The sequence below is a fragment of the Strongylocentrotus purpuratus genome, unplaced genomic scaffold (genome assembly GCF_000002235.5).
Source record: "Strongylocentrotus purpuratus isolate Spur 01 unplaced genomic scaffold, Spur_5.0 spur5_scaffold_7, whole genome shotgun sequence".
NCBI lineage: Eukaryota > Metazoa > Echinodermata > Echinoidea > Camarodonta > Strongylocentrotidae > Strongylocentrotus > Strongylocentrotus purpuratus.
In genome coordinates, this window is record NW_022145613.1 from 17,599,155 (window position 1) to 17,606,887 (window position 7,733).

The window sequence follows — 7,733 nt, forward strand, 5'->3', positions numbered from 1 at the left end:
CTCACCCTACTCTCCTCACTTTCTCTCTCTCTCCATTCTTCCCCCTCTTTCTCTCCCTCCCCTTTCTCTAACCCATCTATCTCTGGCTTTATCTTGTCATTGCAGATATAATTCTGTCTCTCCCATCTTCAATCGAGCGGAGTTTAAACTTTTTTTCTTACTTTTTCTCTTTCCCTCCCACATATCTTCAATCTCTCTTTCTATCTTTCGTTTTCTCTCTATACCAATCTGCTTTCTGAATGTTCATATTTCCTTCCATTCCGCACTTCCATATGGTGTTGCCAGATTCTTCATAACTATTCCAATGATACCCTTGAGATATTACTGGAATGCACAATTCATCTCGTCTGTTTGGAGCCAGAAGGGCATTAACTCTGTAAAATCATACAAGTTTAAATCTTTTTGGCTCCAAACAGATCATTTCATTACTATGACCTCTAGCCCTAATCATGCCAAATGTGAACTTAATTTCCCCATTAAAACATGCATTTATCCATCATCTCGAACTTTCTTGGCTCATTTCAAGTAATATATCATTTTTGGCCATCAAAATCATGACAAAATTGGCAGAATAAAGTGATTTCACTTACCTTATATTCACACTTTTTATGGCAAGCAAATCTACATACTGCAACATAGACAAAATTAGAAAAAAAGAGAGAAATAAGCATTATTAATGGTAATGATCAATTGCGGTATTACCATTGTAATACTTCATTTGGGGGTGAAAATACAAAAGTATCTCAACATGAGCAAAACACCTTTTCACAATTAATTTTTCACTAATCTACTAACATAAATACAATGTAACCGGTCCATTATCAGAAGGTATAGTTTAGATTTGCATAAATTTGATGAATTTAAATGATTAAATTGCAACACCAAATTCACTGTGATTCACATAACTTTCCTGCTGCAAAAGACTCTGGTTTGGTTTAACATAATGTCATGTGGGAGGGAGGAGGGGGCAGTTTGGTGGGCGTGGGGGGGGGGGGAGGAGGGGGCAGTTTAATGGGCGACGGGGGGAGGGGCAGTTTGATGAAGGTGGGAGGGAGGAGGGGGCGGTTCGATGGGTGTGTGTGGGGGGGGGGGGGATGCAACTCACCTCTGCAGATTCTGCCTTCATTCCATATGATCTCCTTACAAAAACCACAGCTATGGGGGTTCCTGAATACCCGGGTCTTGAATGTATGGGTCTTAGACTCTACAGCTTCTGAAGGCTATACAAGAAGAAAAAGAGAGAAGGGAAAAGTAACTGTAAGTGAATCTTGCATTTTTTTAACCATTGTTACAAGGGGGGAGAAATGGTACAATGGCTTCCTGAAGTAACCATGAAGTAAGATTATGATGGAAAATACAGTCTCACAGCATTAAATATAACTTCACACACTGGAAATTAAAGAGTACCAATAACTTGTACGTACTGAACTTATAGGGTAAGAAGTTTATAAGCAACAAAGCAATAAAGCAATGTATGAAAGGCTTCTCATGCTACACCATGCCCAAGAAACCAATCTATTGCATGATAAAAGATCAACCATTGCCACTAATTGGATTTATAGAAGTGCATTATTGTTTTTTTTTTTTTTGGGGGGGGGGGGTATAGCAAAATAAGTTGATACCCCAAGGTAGATTGTAAAAAAGAGAGAAGAAAGAAGTAAAAAATGGGTCATGGAAAAATCAGAACAAAATGTATTACCAACACTTTTGAAAAATTAAGCAGTTTCTATTTTGTATGAAACTGTGATGAATACCGAATTTACATTTTTATTTGGTGCAGTCATACACTGTTTTCTAAATGCAATTACCGGTATAAACAGCTTTCGAGCTTGAGTCAGAAGTTCTGACTTTCAGTACTCTTTGCTTCATGCCGAAACCATCATGAGCGTGTGATTGTGTTTTTTTTCTCTTTAGGCATGTATAAATCGGATCAAAGTTTGGACAGTCTAAACGTTCACAGCCTCAATGAAGATGTTCCTGAGGAAGTTTTGTGACAAATCCTTGAGGTATCTAATGCACGGCCCCCCCCCCCACTCCTGGGTCAGAATGACCGCATGCGTGTTACCAAAATGTCCGGTAAAGGGGTACTTTTCACGCACCAAAGTCTGGCTCGTACATACACAAAATTGACTTAACACCGGACTTAGGGAGTGTTTCCAAAAGGAAGGAACACGCATATGCGTACCCTAAATAACACTGAGTGGGGGGGGGGGGGGGGCGGGATCTAATATAAAAGCTTATTGACAGCATCTGTTCGGAGCCAGTAGGGCATTAACTATGTATTAAGGAATGAGTTAATGCTCTTCTGAATCCAAACAGACTGTAGGCCTAATGTGTCTCCAGACTAATAGGTTGTGGGATGGGATGAGATTAATGACAGTTAGGATTATAACTGTACAATATAAGCTCCTGAAGCTTATCTAATCCTCCTCTATCTCAATGATAAATACCCTAATCAACAGGTAGTAAGCTCATACACAATTATCTGTTCAGTGCATTAAAGGGATATAAGAATGCTATCATACAGCTTGTCCACACACAAAACAATTTATCCCGAAACTCTACAGCGAAATGTCGTATAGGTGCGCAGTTTACTACTGCGATCATGAAATGGAAGCGGAAATGAGAGGTCAGGTCTCCTTTCGCTTGAGGTCACGTTGAGCCCCGCCCAGTTCTAGTTTGATTAGTTATACTAGTTACGTCCATACACAACACATTCCGTGATTAGGCGTGATTCTTTATACGTCGTATAACCAAACAAATGTTTGGGCATCGTTTCGTTATATGACGTATCGTTAGTAAGCGTCCACACACACACAATTTCATTGTATAACTATCCCGAAACGGTACAACTATCCCGAAACGGCCTAATCACAGAAAAATGTGTGTGTGGACACAGGGATAGTTCCATTTTTAGAATAAACATCATTATTTTCATCTATCAGATTTCACTAATTCACTGATAGGATGACAAATATAGTGATAATCAACATCAATGTTTTCACTGTTGTTTTAATAATTAATAATTTGACAATGACTTCATTTTCATTATGAACAGGAAATTGCAGAGTAATTTCGTCTATCAAAGCCTGAGAAAACCTACTTCATTTGATAGCAAGCTGATACCCTAGTTGCACCAACAAGACCATCACCAAACTGAGGACAGTTAGAACAAAAAATTACATTACCAGGAATGGCAAAGAATTGGTCAGTGTACAGAGTCGATCTTGAGTCAGTTTGGCGATGTGATGGACCAGATTGCATGAGGTATGGCTGAGGTTATAGTCAGCTTCAGAGCAGAGCTCTGCTTCATACTTATCATTTGGCCTAATATTTTTTAAGTGAATGAGTGGCATAAAGGTATAGTTTCTCTCAGTTTGACACTGAAAAAAAATATGTAAAAAATAAATAGTTTTTGTGTTTCCGACACCACTCAAGAGTCAAGACATACCTGTGTCTCTCCATACGAGAACATCATACTTTCACAATGCCGACCAATATCACCTTACATTGCATGCATTCTTCATTTCAAAACATCCAAGAGTTCACTGTTATATTCGTGATTGACAACTCCATGGCACGAGCACCCAGATTTCACAGACGATTATCCACAATGTGTAACAGATCAATACTAACACAATTCAACAGCAGCTGTACGTGACACAAAACAAGCTATAGATTCCTACCGCAACATGTTCCAATACTGATCTATAAATACACGAGATTGGGTCCATTTAGACACTTATAACTGTAGGGTCTTCAACAGACAGCAAACATTTTTGTAGAGAAAATTTGAGAAGATGGAACCATTTGAAGTCCAGAAGCTGGGATCTTTAAAAAGTGTGCACTCTATTCACTTCTATGTGCGTTAAGACCAGTCTAGAAAAAAGTGGATCCTTGAAAACTTCTCCAATGCGATGAAGCATATAACTCTGATTTAATCCATAGGCGTTATATATTCCTTGTAATGACTATGTTGAAAATCACTGACATCCTAAGTATAAATCCTCAAGAACTGTTCAAGCTTTCTGCTTACTCGCTCGAATGAATAAGTTTTCACTTTCAAAAACTCCAACTTGACTCAATGAATACATTGAACCAGCACGAGGGGATACTATTCTACGCACACGACTCTAAGATTGTGTTTTGAACACTCCAATTCACAATAAACACACAACCATTTTCCTCTTCTTTTCCCCTTTTCTTCTCTCTCTCTCTCTCTCTCTCTCTCTCTCTCTCTCTCTCTCACATGTCATCAGACTCTCTTTCATATCCCACGGTTTCTTTCTTTTTTGTCCCATCACCGACACTGAAAAGGCTCCGCAAATTTACTTAAAAACCTTTCCATTGTTGACTCAAGCGATGTCAACTGTGTATAGGCAAACGTCCTCAGCTGTGTGCAACAACCCATGCCCATTCTGTTTGCGGACATCAATACAGATCTAGACCGCTATTGAATGGAGCGGCTAATATAGCGTGCAGTTATGAGAATTTGATAGAATTACAAATATGCCCAAACTGCCTATTTAAAGTCTGGATGCTGGGTTTGTGGGGGATAAACCAATTTTCGTATGGGTGAGCATGATTGTCTTTGGATGATATTGGAAGACAAATAGAAGCTAATTGGGCATGTAGATCGTGGGTTTGATGTAAACAATACCAAAGCCGGGTACAGGTCTATTCAACCTCTACTTTGTGAGTAATTAATGGAATCTATCATAATGGGATTTCTGATTGAATTTCTTATATTACCCAATAACTCAACCTCTATTATATTGTGCAAAATATTCTTCTCATTGTAGATACCGGTATTTGGATTTTTCATCGAAGTGTAACCATCATTTTTGTTTTACCAAAGAAATTTGATAGCTTTAAGTTCCTGATCATCTAATGACCAGCTCGCACACTGCATGAAATTCTTGCCCATTGTTTCTAATGTACAAACCAGAGTGAAGATTGAGGAAACAAATGATAAGATGGCATTTCTTTAATAGTATAAAATTGTGACACTTAGACATAAGCCAGATTATATGCATAAGTCAATTGTCTTAAAACAATCGAGGGGGGAGGGGGGGGGAATAAAGTGAGAATAGGGGGCTGAGAGGTAGGGGGGGGGGGGGTTACAGAGCAATGGCCTGCCAGATGTAACCCCACTTGTTATCAGGTTTTTCAAGCAAATCAAATATGAAATTTAATCTTGACAAGATAGGATTAAATCACAAAACAAAACAAAATAAAAAGGAATTTAGTGGATGCAAATGTAGGCCTAGACCTTTCCTCCCTTTTTTTTTGTCAGGAGGGATAATTATGTCGCTTTCTGCGCGTTTTATTTTGGTGTTTGCAGACTCGCAGGATGTAAACATTTGACATCCAGTTGAGATTTCTCCTGCTGAATGATCAATGTAAACCGTATGTGGCAAAGAAATGGTAGGAACAACAACATGAGTTGTCGACAAGTCAAAATGCCATTGGCATCAATATCACTGGTACATTTGTGGGGCGGTTGATTGAATGGTTGGGCATGAGAATAACATGAGATGACCCCCGTTCACATGGTATATATATATATTGTATAGAGGACTTCTCATTGCCGCTGATATTACTACGAGGGGGAAAGGGTGTCAAGAATAAATCTTGATATGATTCATTTAGATGTGATATACATGCAGATTTTGTATCAAAATTGTGGCGATTTATTTTTCAAATTTAAATTCTCTTAACTCAATATTTGTGCTTGATCTTATTCATTTGAAAGAATAGCTAGATTGGTAATAACTGTAAATCTAAGCATATCAGGAGCTCTTGTAGCGCAGTACTAATATTGGATAGTTTCTGCGCTCTATAAATGTATTATTATTATTATTATTATTTCTTTATTTTCAATGAAATTATTTCTGTAGATAAATGTGAAGTTATGATTTTTTTAGTACAGAGAAGGTGAGAGAAATGCTCAAACATACTTTAGGGGTTGCCAATTTTCATTTGATGATGATCAATCACAACTTGAGAAATTAATAACTTTTTTTCCTATTTTTTTAAATTGAATATTTCTAATATCAATAAATCACTGATATGCATCTCTAATATTTAGTTTTAATTTTAACAAAGCCAACTTTTAATAAAGCCAATTTTTTCATGCAATGAAATAAATACACATTGTAAATTATCTACCCCCTCCCCACTTCAAAAGAAATCACTTTGCAATATATACACCTGCTCTAATATCGTTTCCCTGAAGTAAAATGCCATATATACTTCATATGAACACACCTATCAAATATTTCTGGGTAAATTGCCTATTAGAGGAAGCCTGCATCTGTTCACTGTTAGGTCCATTAAGATTGAGAACGTATGTCAAAATGTTTTGTCCATTACAAATTGCTATTTGTGTAAATTGATAGCACAGACATGACAGGTAATACTTGTAGTATGCTGGTATGGTCCATAAAAAGAAAAAAGATAATGTTCCCATAAATAGAATACAATGTCATGATAGACATAACATAGTATTGTAATGAATCATGATTTTAAGAAATCATCAGCTAGGAGCCAGAAAGTTGTTAACTCTTTGTTTAAAAATAGAAATTTAAGTAACAGGCAGTATGTCTGCTAACACTTGAAAACCCACTAAATGTGATATTATAAATAAATATAATAATAGTCTACTCCGTGTTACTGCAATCCTGATTATGATAACACAAAATTTCAACATTTTACAAATTACATATCCCTCCATCTTGAGGAGGCACTGCTTGTACAGCATTTCTTCAAATACCCATCAGTACACATATCTCGTCTGTTTGGAGCCAGAAGGGCGTTTACTCATACACTTTAACACAGAGGCAATGCCCTTCTCGCTCTGAACACACAATGAGAGAATGAGAGGTAGATTGAATCATATTGGACCATAACAAATTGGCTGTTTGTATACTAAGATCTCAAGACGACCCTGGCTATGAGGCTACCCTTAATGCATGTTCACATTCACAATACATTTTGTAAAACCATCTCAATTTAACCACAACTTGCACCCCCTTTCCTTGACGTTTTGCCTCAATTTCTTACTACGAGATCTGAAAATTCAAAACAGTTGGAGAATTTGTTGAGTTCCTACACATAGATGGCCTTGATACACTCAGCTCTGCAGACATATTATGTATGTGTAGATAGCATGCATAAGATGATTACTTGCAAATGAAAATGGAATTTATTCATAGAAATGGAGCCTGCATACCAAATCCCATACTCTGATTATCATTTTCTCTCACAAAGAGCTCTGCATGAAGAGGTTCTAAAACTGATTTTTTTTTCTTCTTTCCCTCCATTATATATTTCATGATGATTCATAAATGAAACAATATCGTCTTAATTAGAATATTGTTCCTATAACAACCATCTAACGAAATGATAAAATATATAAAAACTTTCCTATGTCATACTAAAGTATTGTTATTCGCCCAAGGCTCCTTTTGTGTATAATAAAACTAAATCAATGAGAAAATATTCTGATAAAGAGATTCATTTGCCACAAAACTTTGCAAGTGAAACTTAAAATTGAGATTGAGAGAAAAGGTTGCATATCAAAACAATTTTGCAACAACCAAAAATGCATCCATTTCAGCATAGGCATTCTTTTTCAACCAAAATTGAAGAATAACTTGTCTAAGGTAAACAAAGCTATTAAGAACTGGCATAAAATATTCATAAATTAATGATACACGCCAATAAAAACT

At 36.8% G+C, this 7,733-nt stretch overlaps 1 long non-coding RNA gene across 2 annotated transcripts; it reads right to left on the reverse strand.

Moving 5' to 3' along the window:
* Positions 1–218: 218 nt before the first annotated feature.
* LOC115919970 lies at positions 219–4,153 on the reverse strand. 2 transcript variants are annotated; one of them, XR_004062088.1, is made up of 3 exons: positions 3,687–4,153; positions 1,106–1,220; positions 219–628 (listed from the first exon to the last, which is right to left on the reverse strand). It is a non-coding gene; the product is annotated as an uncharacterized LOC115919970 (long non-coding RNA). The 2 variants fall into 2 exon arrangements; XR_004062087.1 differs by lacking the exon at positions 3,687–4,153 and adding an exon at positions 3,452–3,668 and having other exon boundaries at positions 220–628.
* Between the last annotated feature and the right edge of the window lie 3,580 nt (positions 4,154–7,733).